Source organism: Carassius auratus, chromosome 45, assembly GCF_003368295.1.
Source record: "Carassius auratus strain Wakin chromosome 45, ASM336829v1, whole genome shotgun sequence".
Lineage (NCBI taxonomy): Eukaryota > Metazoa > Chordata > Actinopteri > Cypriniformes > Cyprinidae > Carassius > Carassius auratus.
This window is the reverse complement of record NC_039287.1, coordinates 9,816,712-9,839,066: the sequence shown is the minus strand read 5'-3', so window position 1 is coordinate 9,839,066 and position 22,355 is coordinate 9,816,712. Positions and strand designations below refer to the sequence as shown.

The window sequence follows — 22,355 nt, the reverse complement described above, 5'->3', positions numbered from 1 at the left end:
TATGATGAAATACCCATCATGCTTGTGTTATTAATCCAAGAAGGAACAGAAAACAACACAGAGTAGCATTGTTTGGCACCTAGATTTATTGAAACCCAGAAGGCTCTAACTTCCATTCTTGGATATAAAATGAAGTGAGAATTTGAAATATCATACTGATTTAAGAGAGATGCACAGGGTTTAAGAGTACAGAGGGTTTACCCTTTTCATTCTAGATGATGATGATGCTGGTGAACATACTTAACATGGCAATCACAAATTACAGTCATCATCTCAAAAATAATAATCAGCCGTACAGCACACAGACATGAGAACAATCTTCGCATTAAACATATGTTGCACATGGGAGGCATCATATGCATTTCTATATATGTCCAGGATGACGAAAAAGGGAATTTCATTCAGTATGACTATCATTGCAGTTAAAACCCCAGCATTAAAAGTGAAATACAGCCGTTTCCCGAGCACCATGTGATCGCAGTCCTCTGAGATGATTGGCACTATGTATTTAAGAAAATACAAAATGGATTAAATGTGTATAATAAAATGAAAGACTGGAATGATATTCTTCAAAACAAAATTTATAAAGTGTACGAAGACAATCACTGAAATTTAGACATGAAATTTGTAAACACTTGTTTTTCAATAGTTTTCTACAATTTGTAAACACTGATTAATGTTAGATTCTGATCTTCTATTATATATTTTTTAATTCGCCTGGATTATATTTGGTCAACTGTAATTGCTTGTAATATGCTGAGATAATACAGATATTAGTAAATATTCAGAATACTTTTAAAATTCCATGTACATTTATAAAAGTGACATTACCATGATGTTTGTGCAAAATGCTTTAGTGAACTATAATTTTGGCATTTATGAGAAACCTTTTTAATATATTGGTTTGAATAATCGAACAGAAACTAAATGCATTCACACATACACACAGACACACACACACACACACACAAACAGAGCTACAAACCTCTTGCGAATGTTCCAGGATGTTTTCCCACAGTTAATATCTCAATAAATACCCAAGCCATCTACCTTTCTTAAAAATGTGCAAAAAAGACGTGAGTTCAGCTAGTGCAAGCGGGCCTGCCGAACACCCCCAAACAAAGCCAGATTTCAGGCCAGAATGAGAGAAGCTTGTTACCAAAATTGTGATGGGCGCTACATTTAAATTTGAGAAGTTAACACTGTAAGGCGTCTGAATCAGCATAAGGCAGAGAGAAAGCAGGCCACAATAAAGAGGGTCATTTAAATTCTGAACTTAGGATATGCAATGAATATGCAGTAGGAATCGGGTCGCAGAGATCTACCACGCTATTGGTCATATTGTCGCCTCCATGCAAAAGGTTGAGCAACATTGGCACACTGGACAATATTAAGCACATCTGTATAAAATAATATTCTCAACTGATTTTAAAAGGAACATAATGTTCTTGTATGGATCTTACTCTAGTAAGCAACTACAATCAAAAACAGCCAAAAGAAAATGAGATAACAGGAATTTTGTGCCTGTCAGTTTATGACATTTGAGAGGAAAAAGCACAGTTTTGTGTCTCTAGTAAGGAAGTACGATCCAAATAAAGCCCATCTTCAGCAACTGTCATCACAAGATTCAAATTAACGTCTCTCTTGAATGTAATAACTTGCCCTGAGGTGCCTGTTTTAATTTAACCATTGAAATTATCTCCAATTATGCCTCAAATCTGAAATTATCGTATTCTTGTTACTTTAAATGAGAGAGCATTGTCTTTGAGGCCTCTCATAAAACAAATAGTAAAAAGACATAAAACTTGGGTCAAAATTATGTACTACAGGCTCATTTTGAGACCCCTGATGTGACTTTTTTCAGAAAGGGATTACGATATTGCAGAACTGGGCATCTAATGAACTACACTCAGCACAGAGAAACCGCTAAACAAATCTGCCTCCTTTAGTCCAGTTTTTGAGGACGGCTCCATCACAGGTCATCGTCCCCTATTCCTTCAAAGGCATAGTTTCCGTGGAAATCATTGCCACGGATGTCACCGGTTGAGTTGGAAGAACTAAGTCCTCTCAGGGAGACAGAAGACAGCTTGGTCTGTGGAAATAAAAAATCAACAGAACAGCATGAAAAAAGTTGTTACTGTTAACTGAAATAAAATAAAAGATGAATATTAGATTTTAAAAAAAAGGTGCCTTGGATGTAAAGTAAGTCTAAATTGAAGTACTAAAATTACTGAAATTAATAATAATAAAGTTAATCTAAATTACAATTAGAAAATGTGAGAATAAAAGCTAATTTAAAATAGTAGATACTATAATGCCGTGTAAATAATATTAAAATAAGATTGGTTCAAAACAGGATATTTCAATTGTAAGTTGATTACAAGGAAATGAAAAACGTTGACAACTCACAGAGATTTTGACTACTTGTTCACGGCTGGCATCAGGGGAATCCTGAAAAACAGTCATGCATGTCATATCTCAACAATAGTACATCTTCCATATCAAAAGTAGAAGTGTTCTGTATGAACAAAAACCTCTAAGCCCACCAGTAATGGAGGAGACTTCACAGCTTGCTGACTGTCAGAGCGCTGGAACGAGCCATTCAGTCGCTTCTTCTGCATCTGCTGGAAACACATTATCATCATAAACGTAGAGAAAAAAATTAAGAATTCCCTTTTAAATTAAGACAAAATACAAACTGACCACATTTATTTTTTAAGTGAGCTCAGTTTTGCAAGTCTCTCTATTAAACAAAGATGATTTAACGAACATTTAACAACAGATTTTCCTGATGGGGTTTAACAAGCCAAATCCACGTGGCAAAAATGTTTTAAGACTCAAACTCTTAAACGAGGCAAACACAGACACACACCCACCGACTGAAAGACATTTCAGAAACTCCACAGATATTTGGCAGGTCTTTACGAGAAGACAAACTTAGACCTACTGACCTTTTTAAGGCTTCCGCCAGATTTCTTCACCATCAGCTCATCCACCATAGACTGCAGACAGATACTCATCATGATAGCCTTGGGGAAAACAAAAAACCTCTTAGTCCAGTCATTCTCAAACTGTTTTTATAATTATTACTATTTATTGGTCAATATTGGATATTTATTTCTTAATGCTTATTCACTATTTTTTTATTTTTGGCTTTATCTAAGCTCACTTAAAGGGATACTCCACCCCAAAATGAACATTTTGTCATTAATCACTATTAATACCCCCTTGTCGTCCCAAAACCGTAAAAAATTTCAGCCATTTTGGATGAAAACAGGAGGCTTCTGACTGTCCAATAGACTGCCTAGTAAATAACAGTGTCATGGTTCAGAAAAGTATGAAAGACATCGTCAGAATAGTCTAATCTTCATCAGTGGTTCAACCGTAATGTTATGAAGCGATGAGAATAGGGCTGTGAAAATGAATGAAAAACTACATTTGAATTGTCTACTTAAGTATTATCAAAATTCTAATTTTATTCAAATTTAAAAGGCATAATTTCAGTTAGGGAAAAAATATTTTGGCATCTCTCGAGGCCACAAAAGGGCACATCGCTCAAAATATTATGCACGTTTCTTCAAAGTGTAATAAGATAACATTCGGATGCGCTGTTTTCTTTCAAATCAAAGTGTAAATACACGTAGAAAATGTAAACTTGTGGCGCAGCTGATACACAATATTGTAAGTTGCCTGCTGTGGTGATGTGGTGAGACATAGAGAAGACACATTTTTTTAATAAAGTCGTTATTTTTGTTAGTGTATTAGTGTAAAGAAAAAAGTATTCCCGATGATAATAATGTTACGGTTGTACCACTGATGGCTGACGGACTATTCTGATGATGCTTTTCATACGTTTCTGGACCTTGACAGAATATTTTACTCGGCAGTCTATGGGTCCGTCACAAGCCTCCCGGTTTTCATCCAAAATATCTTAAATTGTGTTCCGAAAGTGGAGAAAGCTTTTACATTGTGGAACAACATGGGGGTATAATGACCATATTTTCATTTTGAGGTGGAGCATCCCTTTAAAGTTAATCTTTAAAAACACTAATAATTTGACGAAATTTGAAATCTTCAGCAAATCACAAAATAACTTTTAAGCATTTTATTTTCCACTAATTTAGACAAAATAGTTTAGAATTTCAATAACACAATCTGTGACTGACTCTGTTCTGACCTGTTGACTTGTGATAGTGACCCACTGCAGACGGTCTTTGCTCATCAAGTACTCGAAGGCCAGCTCTAGTTTCACGTCACATTTACTGGAACTGCTTGGGTTTGCGGGTACCGTTCGCCACAGGCACCTGCTGTAGAATTAGGCCAGGTCATCACAAATGCGATCATTATAATCATTGTTATTTGTGTATTGGCAATTACAGAGGCCCTTTTTTTAAAACTCCTTTACATACCAAATAACTTCAAGCTCAATTAGTAATCATTAGCTCTGCTCTAAATGTCATCATCCTCATAATTCCACAGCATCGCCCGCACAACCACACAAAAGTGTCTCATAAGAATTCTCTCAGAAGACACAAAACAGACTTTACACACACACACACACAGGAAACTCTGTCAGTTCCATTAGACAGACTATGCAGTCCCAGCATCCTCAGCGTCAGGTCCTGGTCTCAGAGGACAGCCGTTCTGAGCTCGTTAGTAACACTACTCTGCTTTTCCAGGGCAAAGCCCAAGCCAAGACCACTGCAGAGTGGAGCAGAGACAACTTCCTCTGGCTAATGAAATGCCAGAACGTGCATTAAACTGTTTGTACTGGACCAAAGTGCAAATATTCGAAGCCTTTTCACATTCCCACAAGAAGTTGTTTAGATATTGAGCCGTTTGTTCATTAATCTACGGTTTAAAAACAAGGGACAGAGTAAAAACAAACACTTAATACTATTTACTAGATGTAGAATAAAAATTTTGATTGTCTTTATTTCCTTATTCTGGTATAATAAAATGCATGCAGAAAACCATGAAGGAATACATTTAGTCAATTCCCGTAAAATAAATATATGAATGGATAGACGGATGTAGCTGATCGTTATAAGCGCGTAGGGAGACAAAGAGCACAGTCTATTTTCCTGTGGAAAGCGGCGTTTCTGTTCATCCCCGTTTCAACTTCCCATTTTCTGAAATGAAACAACCAGACATGCCTGAAGAGACGGTCATTGAAAGAATTTGGAGGAAATGGTTGTCTGGAGACACAAAAGGAAGTTTTCCTACATCCTTTCTGTAAAACGTAGTACATATCATTTGGAAAAATCAGGCTTTTGTGTTTAGTCGTAATACTAAAATACTACAAAATACTACAGAAAATTACTGTAAAAAGTGCTACAGAAAGAAAAAAACGTTTTTTTTTTTAAGTCACATTTTTGCCTTTATTTCACTTAATCTATTTTCATAATGTACATTATAATGTTTTTTTTTTACATTTAATTTGTATTTTTTTTTTAACTTTTTTTTAAACAAAATAGCATAGAATTTAAATTTTTACTTATGCAAAAAGTAATACATAAAAAATACGTTTTTTTAAAGTTACATTTTGTAGCATGTTTGCCTTTTATTTTACAACTAATTAACAACAGCTTTTTTATAGAGATTTGATTATTACATGCTAAAATAAAGTTGTTGTTAAGTTATTTCCGGTTTAATTTAAGAAACTGTCTAAAATACAAGTGGCGTGGTCTTTCTTCTAAAATGTGACCTCCTTTGACAACTATTCAGTACTTTAGGAATGAACTCAGGAACAGCAAAATGACAAGCTTTTGTGGATTTCAGGTCAGATGCAGGCAGCCAGACTCTGCAAGAAACTGGAAATATCGAATCATGACAACAACACACTAAATAGTACCAGGTGTTTTCAACCTTAAGTTGGTTGCATGCACACAGTACAATTATTGGTATGATTACGCTAAATGTGTGGTTGCATTTACCACTGTTTGGCAAAATCAAGTCAATTCAGTAGGAATCCACTTGATCAGGAGTTCTGCAATGGGGAGAAAGGTTCCCCATGCAGATTTTGCTTGTGTTGGTCAAACAAATTTGCAACGTTGACCAATAGAATCTGTCTGGTTTAAAAGTGATTTCTGCGTGAGCTGTGCTTCATACATCGCTATGCTATCAACAATGGACCTTTCTGTCAGCAAAATTTCAATACTGTCTGCAATCTTGTAAAATACGTTTTTTTATTTTATTATTAATTCAACTTACAGATGACGTGACCCGCCAGCATCTCATGCGTGTGACTTTGAAGCTGCCCTCTTTCATCTGATCGTTGGGCAGTTTGATGTGAAAGTTGAGTTCATTGTTGCCAGCGCTGACTATAACATGACAGCCCTTCTCTGGAAAATCTGTGATGCATGGATCAAACTTGATATAGCCGTAGTACTTCAGTGTCTGAGCCAATCTGATGAACTGTGGGACAAAATAGAGTTAGACACTGATAATTATCTAACAAACACAAATTACTGGACTATCGAGGCTACAACATAATACATACAGGTCTGAGAATGGACTTCAGCTTTTAGCTCCAGCTCATAGACGCTAGATCAAATAACGTACCTCCTTCTTTGAGCCTTTCTCCTGCAGGGATTTCAGCTGTCTGTGCTGCTCTTTGTTCACCAGGATCCATCCCCGCTCTATGTCAGACACCGTCTGAGTGAAAGGAGGAGGGATTTTTTACATTTTATTTTAGTTCGTTTTGGAGTCATGAAAATGCATTAGTTTTAATTTCTTTAGGACAACTTTTTTGTGCAATGGACCATACACAGAGTATCTTTCAAACTAGGAGACTTTTACCTGAGAATATAACAAGTTGAGTCCCACGCGGTCGTCCATGACATCACTGTCGTATGCTGTGTCCCAGTAGCTAAAAATGGTCCAGGAGAGAATAAGTTATGTAAGGGAAATACTATATTTTAACTTATTCATCTTTGATCACATCCATTTTCTAAAAAGCAAATTACAATCATGTGCACTGCATAATCACATAATTTCTATAAACACGCCTGAGCATCTAACAAAATGGAAATACTTATAGTCTAGAAGAATTTTAATTAAATCTTCCATTATGTTAAACTTAGCTAAAAGAATTTTTCTGTCCTGTAATAAAGCTTCTCTTTTATAGCTACACAGCAAGTTGCTGAACAAATGCTGCTACAGCAGTGAATGTCTCCATGAAGCAAATGACAAACTGGCAAATGAGCAGTCTTCAGCTTAATGGGCATCCTGACCATCCATATGTCAAAAACTATTCTCATCACGCCGTGGGCAGAACGAGGTCTGATAAATACGATTTAGCAGAGTCTGCAAGAGCACAAAGATGCAGTCCTGCATAACAATGGATATTGTTCACACAGCAGCCAAAACTGGATATGCATTAAATCTCATTTGAAAGCTTTTAGCGGTTGATGCTGGAACATTTTTTAACTATTCATGACAAACAAAAAGAAAAAAGGCATGGGAGCATGCTATGTGAAATTTTTGTTGTTAAAAAATGTACCCTAAAGTACTATCTTTTCACAGTAAGAACAAAATCCCATCAGCAGCCAGAACTATATTCCATTCCTGATGTAGTGAACAGGTGGGATCTGGCTGAAGGCTGTCTGTAGTCTCCTTTATAGTAGGTCAAGAGGCCTGCGGTTCTCCTGAGGGGACTGAAAAGAAAAACACGGCTGCATCTTGTGCACCTTTTTCAACAGTATATGATGACGAGGTGTGAGATTTAGTGGGAAGGATGTATAAAGTGGGTGAAAGGTAAAACATTTTTAGCAAAATAATCTCTGCTAAGCTGTGCTAATGTGCTAAAAAAGGGAAATTTAGATTCACCTAACACTTTAACACCTGCTTCCAATGCACATGGTGAAACACGTGGTTTTTCAATGCCCTTGCTGGAGATTTTACAGAAATAAATCTCCCCTGATTCTCGCTAATTATTCCATTACATAAACCTCACACTCCAAAGGGCATTTGATGAATACTGCTGTTAATAAACCACTAGGATCATCAACATTTACACTCTGTATGTGCACTTTTCTGGGAATAAATAATGAATTTTGTTTTGTTTTAACCACTTCAGAGATTCTGTAAAGCAAAGGACTTCAGAAACCGTTTGAGTAATAAAAGAGGTGTCTAAATCCAGCAGGTGCAAGTCCAAAAAGTCTTAAGTGCAGATATGAAAAACTGCACAGAACCACAGGATCAGACCGCTGAGGTAATGATCATACCCATGTCTACGACAGGAAGGCAAAAAGTGCTTCTCTACTCATTTAAACAGAGGGAAGATAGAGCCTTGTGGGACACCTCTTCCTGAAACAAATATCCATGAGTTGAATAGCCCTTTGAGAGCTGTTACAAAGTTACACTTTGGGTAGGACTTATGAAGTTTCTGAGAAACGATTTTGAACTGGAAATCTGGAGAGTTTAAGGTTGCTTTCACACCTGTAGATCGATTGCTTTGTTCCAAAACAATTAAAATTATTACATTGTTGCTTTTAATTTTTGGTGCGGTTTACCTTCACACGTCAAAGTTTCTAAATGGACCAAATTTGTTAATACAGCTGTTCTCTCATTGGTCAAAGTTCCATGGTTTATTTTCGGGGATTCCACTTAGCTGTCACGGCAGTCATCCATTACTATCAAACAACAACAGCTTTGCAAGCTTATTTTTTGCTTTTGTTTTTTTGAAGGTGTCCTTATATTCAATTTATAATTTTGAGCAGGAGTCCAGTATTCATTTGTAAAACATTTTTAAAATGCACCTACTAGGAAGAGGAGCAATAAGAAATGTTCCAAAACAACAGGCCAGGTCTGAAAGCACCATAAGCTCTATTAAAGGGATAGTTCAACAACATTCTATCATCTTTAAAAGCCTGTTCACAACAAGAGCAAGAACTATATAAAGATAACTATTTTAGCATCCTGACCAATGCATGATAATGCTCTGTGGTCTTCTTAGCATGCTCTGCAATTATGTTGTCTGCCACTTTAAATGTCAAGCACTCTAAAGCATGGTGGATTCTGATTGGCTGTCAATGTTTTTGCCATTCATCAGCTGAAAAAAAAAGTTTTAAAAAAGTGATTCCAAAAATGTCCACCTTTTTCTTGTCGTTAAAATGGGCGTGGATTTGTTTTGCTGCTTGATATTGAAAGTTGGTGTGGCTTATCATATTATTTGAATGTATTATCTTAATTATTGTTTGTAGTGCAAAGAGTTTTACGTTTACTGCATGATGTTATTCTCGTCATTATTTAACTATAGCGGCTATTGAACAGGAAGTCTCACCCATAGGTTTACTTCCGCGTTGAAAAAAAAGGTGGATATGCATATGCTTTCTCATATGTTCTCCAAAATATCTTTAATGTTCCACAGAAAGAAGACTAAATGATTTTGGTGATCTGTTCCTTTAAAAAGGCTGTTTTTGTTATAGATTTAGAAGCATTCTAAGAAGAGTTAACAAATTGTATAACTTCCTCTCTAAGCTAAATAAGTGTATATTCTTATTATACCTGTATATACTTTGCTGTTTGACCAAATGCTTAACCAGTACACTCGAAATAAGTTTTGTACCTTTTACGGAGGACGATGCGGTAGTCGGGACTATGCAGGCTGGTGATGGACACGTAGGGCAACTCAAATTCTTGTAGTTTTCTCACGTCTGGGGCCCCATGGGAGGTCAGAGAGGTTTGGACGAGGGAATGAGAGACCAGATGAATGGTATGAGTGCCTTCAGACTCAAGGACATTTGCAGAATAACAACAATGACAACAACTAAAGTGAAATGGGGGAGAATCCATCTGGCTCAAGCCATAGAGGGAACAATAACATGTTTATCACTTTGTGCAAGAGAGTAGAGGAGGAACAGAGGGAGGGAGGGAGAGAAAAAATGCTGCAGCTGTTCGAAAATACGTTTTCTCTAGAGATGGGAAAGGGGGAGAGACGGAAGCTTGGAATTGAACTGAAATGGACACTGAGCTTTTAGAAACATTAAAAACAGGAGTGTGAAAAGAAGAAGAGACGACAGTAAGATCTCTAGCATAGTCCATGCCTTCACAACTTTTCATTCTACTCTCTGGCTTACCCTTTCAGAGGTCTGACATTAGACAGCATGTTAAGACAAGAATGGTTTTATGTGCTAGGAATGTCTCAAAAACACATGTACTACAACAACAACATCATCACCACATTTCTAATTGTTTTTTAATGGTTGTCACTGTAAAGATTTCAAAAGCGTTATATAAATACACATTTTCCTTATTTTGTTTTTAGCATAACACTGCCATGTTTTTTTGGCAGATTTCTTGATCTTGGCTCCACTGCTGGTCAATTGAAAACCAGGTTTTGTTTGTAGGCATTTATCTTTCTAAAAAATGTTTTTGCCAAGATTGGGTAGGATGTCAGATTCCTTTTTGTGCAGGATTCTTCTGGGGACTGTTGTTCATCAAATCTGACCCCGTATTAAGCCTGTTTCAGGTGAGGATCTTGCAATTGAGTGAGAGGCACATAGCATATCATTCCTCAAGGACCCGGGGTGATTATGTGCTAAAACTAGTCAAACAATGTCAGCTCAAAAGCAGACATGGAAAGTTCCACAAGCAAAATGACAACATTACATCCAGACAAGGAGAGAGACTGCCAGACATCTGCATAAAATCAGAGAAGAGATGCCCTTAAGTTTCAAGACTGGAACCAAGTCTGTGAAGTCTATAAAAAAAAAAAAAAAATTCCACTTCCAAAAACTCTACTGCTCTCCTAGGGGTTCATCCTTTGCTAGATGTAACACGATGACGGCAGAATTGGAAACAGAACAATTGAGGGGAGAAAAAAAATTCTGGACTCCGGAAATATTTTTATTTTCTCTATATTGTTATTAGAAAAATGATACATGTCATTCGAAGCCAGAATATTATTAAATATTATCTCAAGCAAACAACTCCTCATAGTGAGTGTATAATCGGTTTAATTCCAGATGGAGCAAGTCATATTTCTCTGCACAGGGCATTTCATGCCATACGCAATCAATCAATAGAGTGACAACCAATTAGAATATCGCTGTGGTTCCATTTACTCCTGCCAACAACATCTCAACAAACATTGTTTATCATCACAGAATAAGGAGAAAAGCAGATCTGTTTCTAATGCACCATTGTTTAATGTTGATTTTTAACCTCCAGTACTTTCTTCCTTCTCAGAGTTCTAACTTCTAATTTGCGGTTTTAACACAAAGCAGAGATTGTTATTATTACAAAGTTATTATGCATACTAACATATATATATATATATATATATATATATATATATATATATATATATATATATATATATATATATATATATATAACTTGTTAGCTACTATTCCTAAAACAAGTGATGTATCAAAATCCGAAGAAAAAAAATTGTGTCCATGACATCAGAACAACATAAGGATGCATGTAAATTATTAATGTATAATCTCAGGGTTTGGCTGCATAATTTGAGGTATCATCCATATCTGGAGCTGAAAGAGTATGAGGCAGTTACACACCACATTTAATACTTATGGTTTGGGATTAGTTCAATCCCTAACCCAGTATGAGCAATACTAATAACCATGTTTGTCTAACATGCACTACAGGCCGACAGCAGAGCTGTGTGTGCCATGCCAACAACAGCTCGACCAAAGTTTGATCTACTTGACCTCAGTTTACTTTTGAGAAGAGTGGGCAGACATCTCAACAGAACAAAGACCTCTCTTTTGAGCTCCTGGGACTGCACTGACATTCAGTCCAGGGGAAGTACGTTGACTTTTAGACATGATTTACTAACAGCCAAACCACTAAAGCTAAAGCCAGCAGGTCACATCTAATGCCAACAGAGTTCTGCTTATGTTAAATGTTAAAATGGTCTTAAAATTAAAAAAGTCAAATGTTATACTCACACGTGCAGCCCCCATCCCCCCTCTCCTGAACCAGGAAGAGGCTGAAATATCCCACCAGCTCATCAGGAAGGTCAAGCTTTGAGGCCACAGCCTGATGAAGATATTAAGAATCATTAATCTTGATAAATTATGTCTCTATGTGACTAAAAACAAGTAATTGTCCTTGCTACATTGCCATGCTTTTCTTGGGACAGATTTTCTCTTCAGAGAAAACAAACTTCATATTCCATTCTGTGTTTCCTTACTATATTTGCTGCATCATTCTATAAAAATACAAGCTTTTGTTTTGTGCCCAAACTTTTAAAAGTGCTTTGGAAGTTTTGTGTTTTAGGTGTTAACCATTACATCCCAGGAGATCCCATGATCAGATTACACTTAAGTTTATGCCTGTTTTATGTGTAACACTTGACTTTCTTGCTTTCATCAGGTGCTAAAGTGTACTTTGTGTCGTCAGTGTGCTTGAATAACACAGCAGAGAGCTGAATATGGGTGCAGGGTGCATTTTAATGAGAGCTGTGTAGTGCACATGGGAAAGCTATGATCCACGAAGAGCTCCTTAAAGCCCTTAAATCCCAGGCACAAACATGTGTTTGCTGATTGGAGAGCAAGTCTAAGTGAAGAATCAGTGAAGAAACACATGATTTGTTTTTTGTTTTTTTTTAACACAGACTAAGTACAACACATATTGTATGAATTAATTTATTTGAAAAAGGAATAAAGTCTATAATAATGATTCATCTAAATGTTTAGACTTGTAGTTAATGTTCAGTGTTGCCTTCTAAATGTTTCATGCATTAATTTGATCAAATATACAGTAAAAAAAAAAAAAAGTCATTTTCTGAAATGACTTATAACAGCTACTTTCTATTTGAATATATTTTAAAATGTAATTTATTCCTATGATGGGTTTATACATGATAAATGTTTTAAATTATTTAATTTTAATCTTGCTTTAGTTTATACGTGATATATGTTTTAATTACTTAATGTTCAGACATATACATTTTATTTATTGATTGATAACAGCTAGAAATCACATTCAAATTGTGGCAAAACAATATGGGTTTAGTTTGTATCATAAGACTATATCTATAGCTGAGCAATAAACAAATGTAATGGAGTTAGAACAGTGTTTAAAGGCACTAACAAATATAAATCCTTTACTTGTAAAATCAAAGAAAAGAGTGAATGTCTTGTTTTTATCTATTTCTGGCCTTGACCATATCAATTAGTTTAGAATTTGAAATATTCTTGCTAGCTCTCCATTACAATGAAAGGTGTCAGTAAACCACATACATTACTATTCAAAAAGACAAAGGCATAAACCTGGCAGATGTGTGCTTTGGAAACAATAACAAAACAACATTCTCACCTCCAGAACATCTTCGGTCTGGTCAGATGTGAGGATGTTGACTTTAACCTGGCCATTGGACAGGTAGATTTCCAGCTGCACCTCCTCAGTGGGGATCTGCTGGGTCTCCTGCAGCACAGACAAACAGTGTTTGGGAAAACAACTTCGTGCTGAACTCTAATTCAACTTCTGATGCTTCCTGTCAGATTCAGATGATCTCAGAATAATCTGATGAACATGCAGTACGGATAACATTAAAATCATACCCTTACACTCACTCCAAGAGCACAGAACAGAAAAAAACACACATAGTCAGAGCAGTTTCATTTCCTGTGTATCCCAGCTTTTACGTCTGAGAACGCTTTCATTTTAGAATAAATGTAATGTTTTGAGTTGTGTGTTTTACTGTACAGATTCAGGCTTAATCGCAAGATATACATGCCTAGAGAAGAGAAGTGATTTGGTGAAAGGTCAAAACAAGAGTCAAAACAACACATTGCTGACTGTTTTATTGATAAAAAGTAGCGTCACTGTTCTTTTACTGTCGTATCCTCTGCTTTTTGCAAATTCACACCCCACCCACCCCTCTTCCTACATGTTTCATCTCCCACTGCAGCAGATCTTTACAGAAATTGGAAAATGAAAACACAAGGCCAAGTCTAATGTCCTATTCTGTTCCTGCAGACTGCTCTCTGATGCGCAGCCGGGGGACGGACGGGATCTGACTGCGAAATTGCCAATATCTATGTGGGGTGGGGAACGAAATTCCTGAAGAATGAATGCAATCTATGCGATTCAGACAACAAATGTAGAACAGGATGGTACTGGAATGTAAGGAAGTGAACACAGAGGCACATTTACTGGTTCTTCACTCAATGCACTTGAGTATATCTTAATAAGGAAATGAGATAAATCAGATCCACCAGTGTTTGACCCTTTTACTGGAAGACTAAGAAAAACATTTTTGGCAGGGCGGAGGTTTTAAGACAGACAACTGCGTCACTTCTATATTTAGAAACCATAAGGTTGTTATACAAATGTTGACTGTTGAAGGCAAATGTAGAGGCTAGTGATGCAGAAAAATGACAAGGACATTTTTAAACATGGAAAGGAAAACCTACTTCACAGTATTTCAAATAGCAGCAATTTATATATACTAGATTTGCAATTATGATAATTACTCAAACATTATAAATAATTGACCATTTTTACTAACTAAAAAGAATATAGAAATTCTACCTGTTGAGCTTTTCTCAAAAAGCTGTTGAACATATCACTGGATCCCAGAATGGGGTCCTGACGCACTGCGGGGAGAAAATAAAAAGCTCTTCATTAAAGGTGTTAAAACTTACAACTTGACAACCAACTCCAAAGTACTTTTTATTAACCTTTCAGCTACAATGAAAGCTAATATAAACATGTATTTAAACAAGCTGAAGCCACTTATAGGGGCAACTGTTTTTAAAATTTTACTCAATAGCATGCTATTTGTGGAAGCACATGAAATTGGTTCAATGCATATAATGAAAAAATAAAAATGTAATTAAACTTTTACACTACCATTCAAAGGTTTTGAAAGAAATTAATGTAAAAACGCTATTACAGTTAAAGTAGCACAACTTCGCCATCAGAGAAATAAATAACGTTTTGCAATATATTATAACAGAAAACCATTAGAAAATAGAAAAAGCTCATCAAAACAAATATCACAAACAATTCACTTAAGCAAATAGAATACATCAATGCTACTTTAAAAGGTTCAAGGTACAAATTTCCTCTGGGAAAGTTTGTAGAATGATAGTCAGAATGTTTTTGTGTATGTTGAGGTAATAACACAACTTTCTTATTCTTGTGTCTTAACTGAACCTTAATGTAAACCTCAATGTTTTAAACAGTTGTCAAAGTCATGTAAACTTAAACTAATCTGGTAAACAATGCAGCCTTTTCTTTAAAAATATCACAATCCCTCCCTGACTGATAATAACCTTAGTTTAAAAAAAAAAAACTAGTGAGAAACAGACCAACATAAACTATAATGTTTATTTTCACTTCAAATATAGCAAACAACCGCAAGGGATTTGCACAAACTGACAAAATATTTGCTCTGAACAGCTTGTGTGTTTGTGTCGGTTAATTTTCCATAACCATGTTTCTCAATGATGTAACTGAAGGGAGCCCCAGCCAAGAGCAGCTCCAGACTGTGAGCAAATAAGCTCAACAAGGCTTAGCTTGTTCGATGGAAAGAGCCAGTGCTGGAATGGATTAGAGCGAACGCCTCTTGGTGCTGCCAGCACTGCTGATTTCCTTTTGTGTCCATCTGTCAGTGGATCACCAGCTTCCTGACAGAAAGGCAGCAGCTAGTGAGGCTGGGAAAACTCACATTCATCACCTACACCATCTGCACTGGAGCACCTCAGGGCTACGTTCTCTCCCCACTGCTCTTTTCCCTGACTGCACCTCTACTGATCCCTCTGTCAAATTCCTGAAGTTTGCAGACAACACTACAGTCATCAGCCTCATCCAGGCAGCGACAAGTCTGCTTACAAACAAGAGGTTGAGCAGCTGTCTGTCTGGTACAGTCACAACAAACTGGAACTGAACATGCTTAAAACTGTGGAGATGATAGTGGACTTCAGGAGAAACCCCACAGCGCAATGTCCAGCTTAAACAGCAAACACATGAATCATTACCTGTGATCTGTAATTCATTCTCCAACTATAATTACTGCATCTTTCTCAAGAATTATGTAAATACATATGCACGTCTTTATTTATACAGCTGTATAAAGAGTAAATAATGCACAAATCTGTACATAAATCTACTGTTCCAGATTCATACACATTATTATAATTCATTGTTAAGTCTTATTATTTGAATGATTTTCTGTTCTTATGTCAGATGTGTAAATTCCTCGTGTGTTTGCACAAAACAGGACATTTGAGTGGGATGTTTTTTTTTTTGATAACCAATAGGCTTCATCACAGTTGATTGTTAATAGCAAGTCAGCTGCAAGCAGTATTAGGGGAAGGGCATCCTAATTTTAGAGAGCTTCTGATTGGATAAAAAACTAGTGCAGAATTAGTCATCAATATTTTTGCAATATTTGCAATAAGAGTTTCTCAGAAGACTCAAAATGTAAAGTAATGATGCTGAATATTCAGCTTTGCATTACAGGAATAAACTGCATTTAGGAGCTAAAACACTGAGTCTAGTCTCAAAACTTTTTGTGAAGATAAATCTCACCAGCTTGCATGTACTTCTCCAGCTGTTCCCTCCTCTGTTCGACTTCAGCCGGTGTGAGGGTGAAGATCTTCTTTGGTGGAAAAGCTGGCACCACATTATTACCATATTCTTTTTTTATCTGAAAGGACACAGGGAGAGAAGTTCATTTTAAATTGATGAGGTCAAATTCTGATAACAGAATGTTTGGTTATTCTGAGAGGACAAAATTAAACTGACCACTGCCTGCCCTTGACCGCTGTGCACTGCTCTGTCATACATGCTGACTGCGGGTCTCACGGGCACCAAGCTAATAAATCTGTTTACACTTCACAGCATCTACCAAAATTATGCCTGCTATTGCTCCATCGGTGTTATCGGGTTTTTATTCAAAGGCACAATAAGAAAATTACATGGAAATATATATTTTCGATAGTTAAATTAAATTAAAAATTAAATTAAATTTATGCATTTTGCAGACACTTTTATCCAAAGTGACTAACATTGCATTCAGGCTAACAATTTTCTACTATCTTGTGTTCCCTGGGATTCGAACCCACAACCTGCTCTACCAGTTGCACAATTTACACGAAAACTAGAAATGGTGAATAAATAAATAACTTTAAGTTAAAGAACTAAAATTAACATAACTAAAGATAGATAGAGGTATCTACAAATACAATTACTGAAAAGAAAACTTTAAAAAACACAAAAGTTCATGCTAAAGTATGATTTTTAAAAAAAAATTTTTTTACAATTATTATCATTTGAAAGCCTATTTTAAGGGTTAACTGCAAGCCTCACACCACGACAGCTTTTATGGATTGCGTCATATGACCACGTATGATCTGACTAGGCCCTCAACGCCCTGTTACCTAGCAACAGTGGCTGCGAAACACAACATGCTCTTAATGGTGAGATCACTGAAGTTCTCTCTCATTCATGAGGAAACTTAGTGTCTGTAAACCTGGTAGGTGTTAGATAGGTGAGCGGATCCTTTTATGAGAACAATGTGTGACTTTCAGTGTGTGACCACTCGAATTATTTCCCAACATTGTGACTGTATGATCATAGCTTCACCACTTCTCTGTTCACACGAGAAGTAAATGTGTGTTTCATTGGTGGACTTTTGGATTTTAATCCTGCCCACAGATCAAACATGTCTGTGTTTTTCTTCACACAACTTCAGAAAATATTATTAAGCAAATTACAGTTGTTTTTTTGGCTAACTGCAGAGTGACTAAAAACGACTGTGCTTTGTGACAAACAGCTTTTAATGTGCAGTATTCCGAGGCAATCCTTGATGCATTTTAAAAAATGTGAGTGCAATACTGATTTCTGAAATGAAGGTCATGATGAAAATGTGTGTTCACCTGTTCATGGAGGCCTAGGAGTTGGCTGTAACGTACTCGACAATGCAAGACACCATTCACATGGATATTGTAAGCCTGCAGAAGGAAAAACATAAAAATAAACAGTCAGTTAAATTTTTTACCAAGGCTACAGCTGCGATATTGTGAAATTTATATCACAAATCAAAACATGTCTATGTATAACGGGGACTTTGATTTCACAATAGAAAAAACAAATGGAGGGGGCCGTTTCAAAAACACTGAGCGGAACCATAAGAAAAAAGATTTCTTAAGGCATTCTAGCAGGTCATGTGGTCTTTAAAATCTGCAAGCAAATTGAGTAACACACAAAAATGCTTTAGTTTGTTTGACGTTGTTTCAGGAGGTTGTTGTGTAAAGTTCTCCATCTTACTGTGGCATACTATAAGAATGCTCTCAACAGACCTCTCAGAATTCCTCATGCATTCCACGCTATTCAATACTTCTGCAAATATGTACAGCACGCGTTGAACCAATTATTGACAGCAGGGCACGCAACCTCCGCTACACAGCTAACACATGAGTCATCAAAGCTGGAACAAGTTTACAGACACGGGGAGGAAGAAACTGCCAGGCCTTTACTTGTCGTCAAACATAAAAAAGGAAGAATGAGTATGCAAGTCTTCACGAAATTCTGTACTTTTTTGTCCTTGTGTTTGAACAGGAAGTCTGACATTTAAATCGCAGCCCACTCTCATTTTTGTGGCTCTTCTGCAAAGTATGCATATTTGGTGACATGAACAGCTCCACTGCAAATATGCAACTCCCTGTCGAATATAGAGCAAGACAACATTACGCTCTCTGAAGAGAAATCCCTCCGACTGTGAGAGAATGCAGAGAGAAACAAAGCAGCTTTTAAAATCGGTTTTAGCTGACTTTCGGAAATTTAGGTAGAACTGTTTTCTTAAAAAAAATTACAAACATCTGTATATTGTAATAAAATAAAACATAAATATTACATGAAAAACAAACTAAATTTTATATGTTAAAATGTTGTCTTACCTTCTAAATAATAATAATATAACATTAAAATCATTTAGAATTTAATTAAATAATTTATACATATTTATACATAATTTATACATAATTTATACCAGTCAAAAGAATTGGATTTATTTTTAAGTTTTTGAATGTCTCTTCTACTAAGGCTGTGTTTATTTAATCAAATATTATTAAAATTTTAAATTACTGTTTTATATTTGAAGATATTGTAAAATATAAGTTATTTATGTGATAAAAAATTCAGGATTATTTGATTAAAGCTCAAAAGAACAGTATATATTTGAAACAGAAATACATTATAAATGTCTTTACACTTTACTGTCATTTCTGATCAATGCATCATTGATAAATAAAATGACTAATTTATTTATTTTTCACCCCAAACTTTTAAAGGGTAGCGCATTATTGTTTCCACAAAATATAAAGCAGCACAACTGCTTATAACATTCATAATAATCAGAAATGTTTATTAATCAGGAAAATCTGCATATTAGAATGATTTCTGAGCCATTTTAAATTGTAATAATATTTCATAATACTTACTGGATTTTGATCAAATAAATTCAGCCTTGCTGAGCATAAGAGACATTCAAAACAAATGAAAATATCTAACAGATCCCCCTCTTGACCAGTAACAGGGAGAACTAGTTTATGCAAAACCAGTATAAATTATGCAAAACAACAAATATCTTGTCATCAAAGAAAATGAAACAAAAATATTAAGCAGTAAAAAGTGAGTCTGATTCATACATATCTCATATCTATATCTCAAATATGTTGTCATCAAAGAAAATGATAAAAATATTAAAGTAGTAAAAAGTGAGTGTGATTCGTACATCTGACCAATTTATATCTCGGTGGCCTTGAAAGGCTTAGCTATTGAAAATGTTACTGGTGAGAAATTCGCTCTGAATCACAGTCACAGGTGGACACAAACAATGTCAGCAGTCAATGTGTTAGGAATGATTCACAATATCTTCTTCGTGTCAGTGAATTAAAACCTTTGCGGGTCTACTGGAGGTGTTTTAAGACTGCTAAGAGCATGCATGTGCAGTGGAGCTCAAAAATGATCTCAGCCTCTTAATCAAATTATGTGTTGGTTAAGGAGAGTCAATATTACATCTGCAGACACCAACGAGAAAGAATTCAGGCAAAATATGCTTTGTAACCAATCCACAGTTCAGTACAATACAGATGAAACTGGAGCTGTCTGTTATTGATAGACTCTGTGTTTCATAGAAAAATAAAGTGTCATGTCTTCAGAGTATTAGGCCAGCTATGTTTCCAGTTATGCTAGATAACTGTTATGCTGAAAGAAATGGCAATCTTGCACTGCATATGGCTGAGGGAGAAACGCCAGCCAGGAGAACTGAGACACTGTGAATCCAATTCACACAACAACTCAAGAGTGTTTCTGAACGACCAAAGCTTCCTAATCTGATTCCACCTTCAATTATTTTGTGCCTGCCTTTTTTATTATATATAATGAAAAACAAAAAATGCAGGCACAGAGTTGTTGTGTTAATTGGATTCACAGTATATATATATATATATATATATATATATATATATATATATATATATATATATATATATATATATATATATATATATATATATATATATATATATATATGATAACACTTCGGAATAGGTAACACCTATTAGTTGCTTATTATCGTGCATATTACTAGATTATTAGCCATGTATTAGGGCTAATTAAGAACATATTAATGCTTTATTCTAATTGACCTTATTCTCCATCCCTAATCTTACCCAATACCTAAACCTTACAACAACCTTACTAACTATTAATAAACAGCAAATTAAGAATTTATTGAGAGAAATGTCTTAGTTAATAGTTAACAAGTGTTACCTATTCTAAAGTATTACCACACACACACACACACACACACACACACACATATATATATATTGTACACAGCAGATGCTTTCCAGACGTATGTGTGCTATCTGGGTACAGAGTATTTCAAAATTTAAATTGATCTTGTTATCCTTTATTGAAATTCTAAAAATTAGATTTTCTAGACTACTAAGAGACTCAAGAAAGAGTGTCAACAACGTACACTTTTGCTCTATTTTGTCAACTAGGAAGGACTTAAAAAATGACAATAGCCAACATACTAAATTAACTAAGACAGTATGCCCATATATCATGTTATTTCTAGTTATCAGTCATTTTAACATATAACTGTTCCTCTTTCTCTTCTGAATGAACGGACATGTTCCTCTCATTCCATCAGTCAGAGAAAGATCCGTTCACTGCAAAGATTCGTTCACAACAACGATTCAAAGCAGCTCTGTTCTATCTACAGCGTCACCAAACCGAATGTAAAAGCTAGGCGCATTGCTTTGACCTCCACCACACTTACCACATATGTCGATCCATTTTCATCGGAACGGACCTCCGTCTCGGGGATGGAGAAATGCATTTTCTACTTTAAGTTTAAAAGTCTTTGATCAAGATGAAAATGCTGTTAAAAGCGAGAGAGTTCACGGAAAGCCCTCTGCTGTCATGCAGGGACTAAACTGAATGACTGCGAGCTACACTCGCTCCGGATTCCCTGTCCAGTCCAGTTCAGTCCTGTCCAGAGCGGAATTAAACCAGAAAACGTCTCTTTTGCGACGTGGGTTGTTTTAAAACTTTCTTAGTGTTCAGGGCTGAACTTTTCCAATAAACATCTAAGCAGCAGCCATGTTGCAACTGGAGGTAATTCCACGTTCATTGTCAGCAATGTATCGTCTAATCTGTCCTCTCACTTCCTCACGCACTGAAAACAACGTTCTGGTCGAGTCTGCAAAACACTAAAGGGTCGTCGCAAGGCTCGCGATCCAATAAACTTTCAGATTACTCCACGTAAAGGTGCTCCGCGGATGTGTACAGTCCCTCTACATACATTGGTACACACGAACGAGAGGAAACAAATAAAGAAATCGTTTGTCGTTTCAAGATACCAATACTGTACTCCAACTTGTTATGGGGTTAAGATGAACACACACCAGTCTGCATTGTAACGAAACCTTCCAACACCATAAACGGAACCGCTCTGCTGTAATGTATTCAATATGTATCTGTTCTCCGCCGAAGCATTGCAACAGTCTGGATCAAACCATTCTCCTAGCGCGGGGGGAGGTCATTGCGTAAAAATATTCGTTCGAGATGAACCTTTGGCATGAACAAGTTCCAAGCGTTGTTTGTAGAAAACAATCTCTCCCAAACTATGTAAACTTATGTTTAATTATGAATGTAAGTGTTTTTAACTTAATATTAGGTTTAGCAATGAAATGGATTTAAAAATGGTTGATACAACAAGCAAAATATGAGGTTAAACTGCATCAGAGTATTTAAATATTAACTAAACCATATTTCTCAAGAAAGCTTTGTGATTGAGGTAGGCTATTTAAGGCGCTATTTTTTTCTCAGAAAATTGGTCACTGAAAAGACCGAGGCGC

The 22,355-nt window shown here is 36.0% G+C and overlaps 1 pseudogene; it reads right to left on the bottom strand.

The window, feature by feature from the left end:
- Positions 1–63: 63 nt before the first annotated feature.
- On the bottom strand, positions 64–22,009 carry LOC113063217 (sorting nexin-17-like; annotated as a pseudogene).
- Positions 22,010–22,355: the final 346 nt, after the last annotated feature.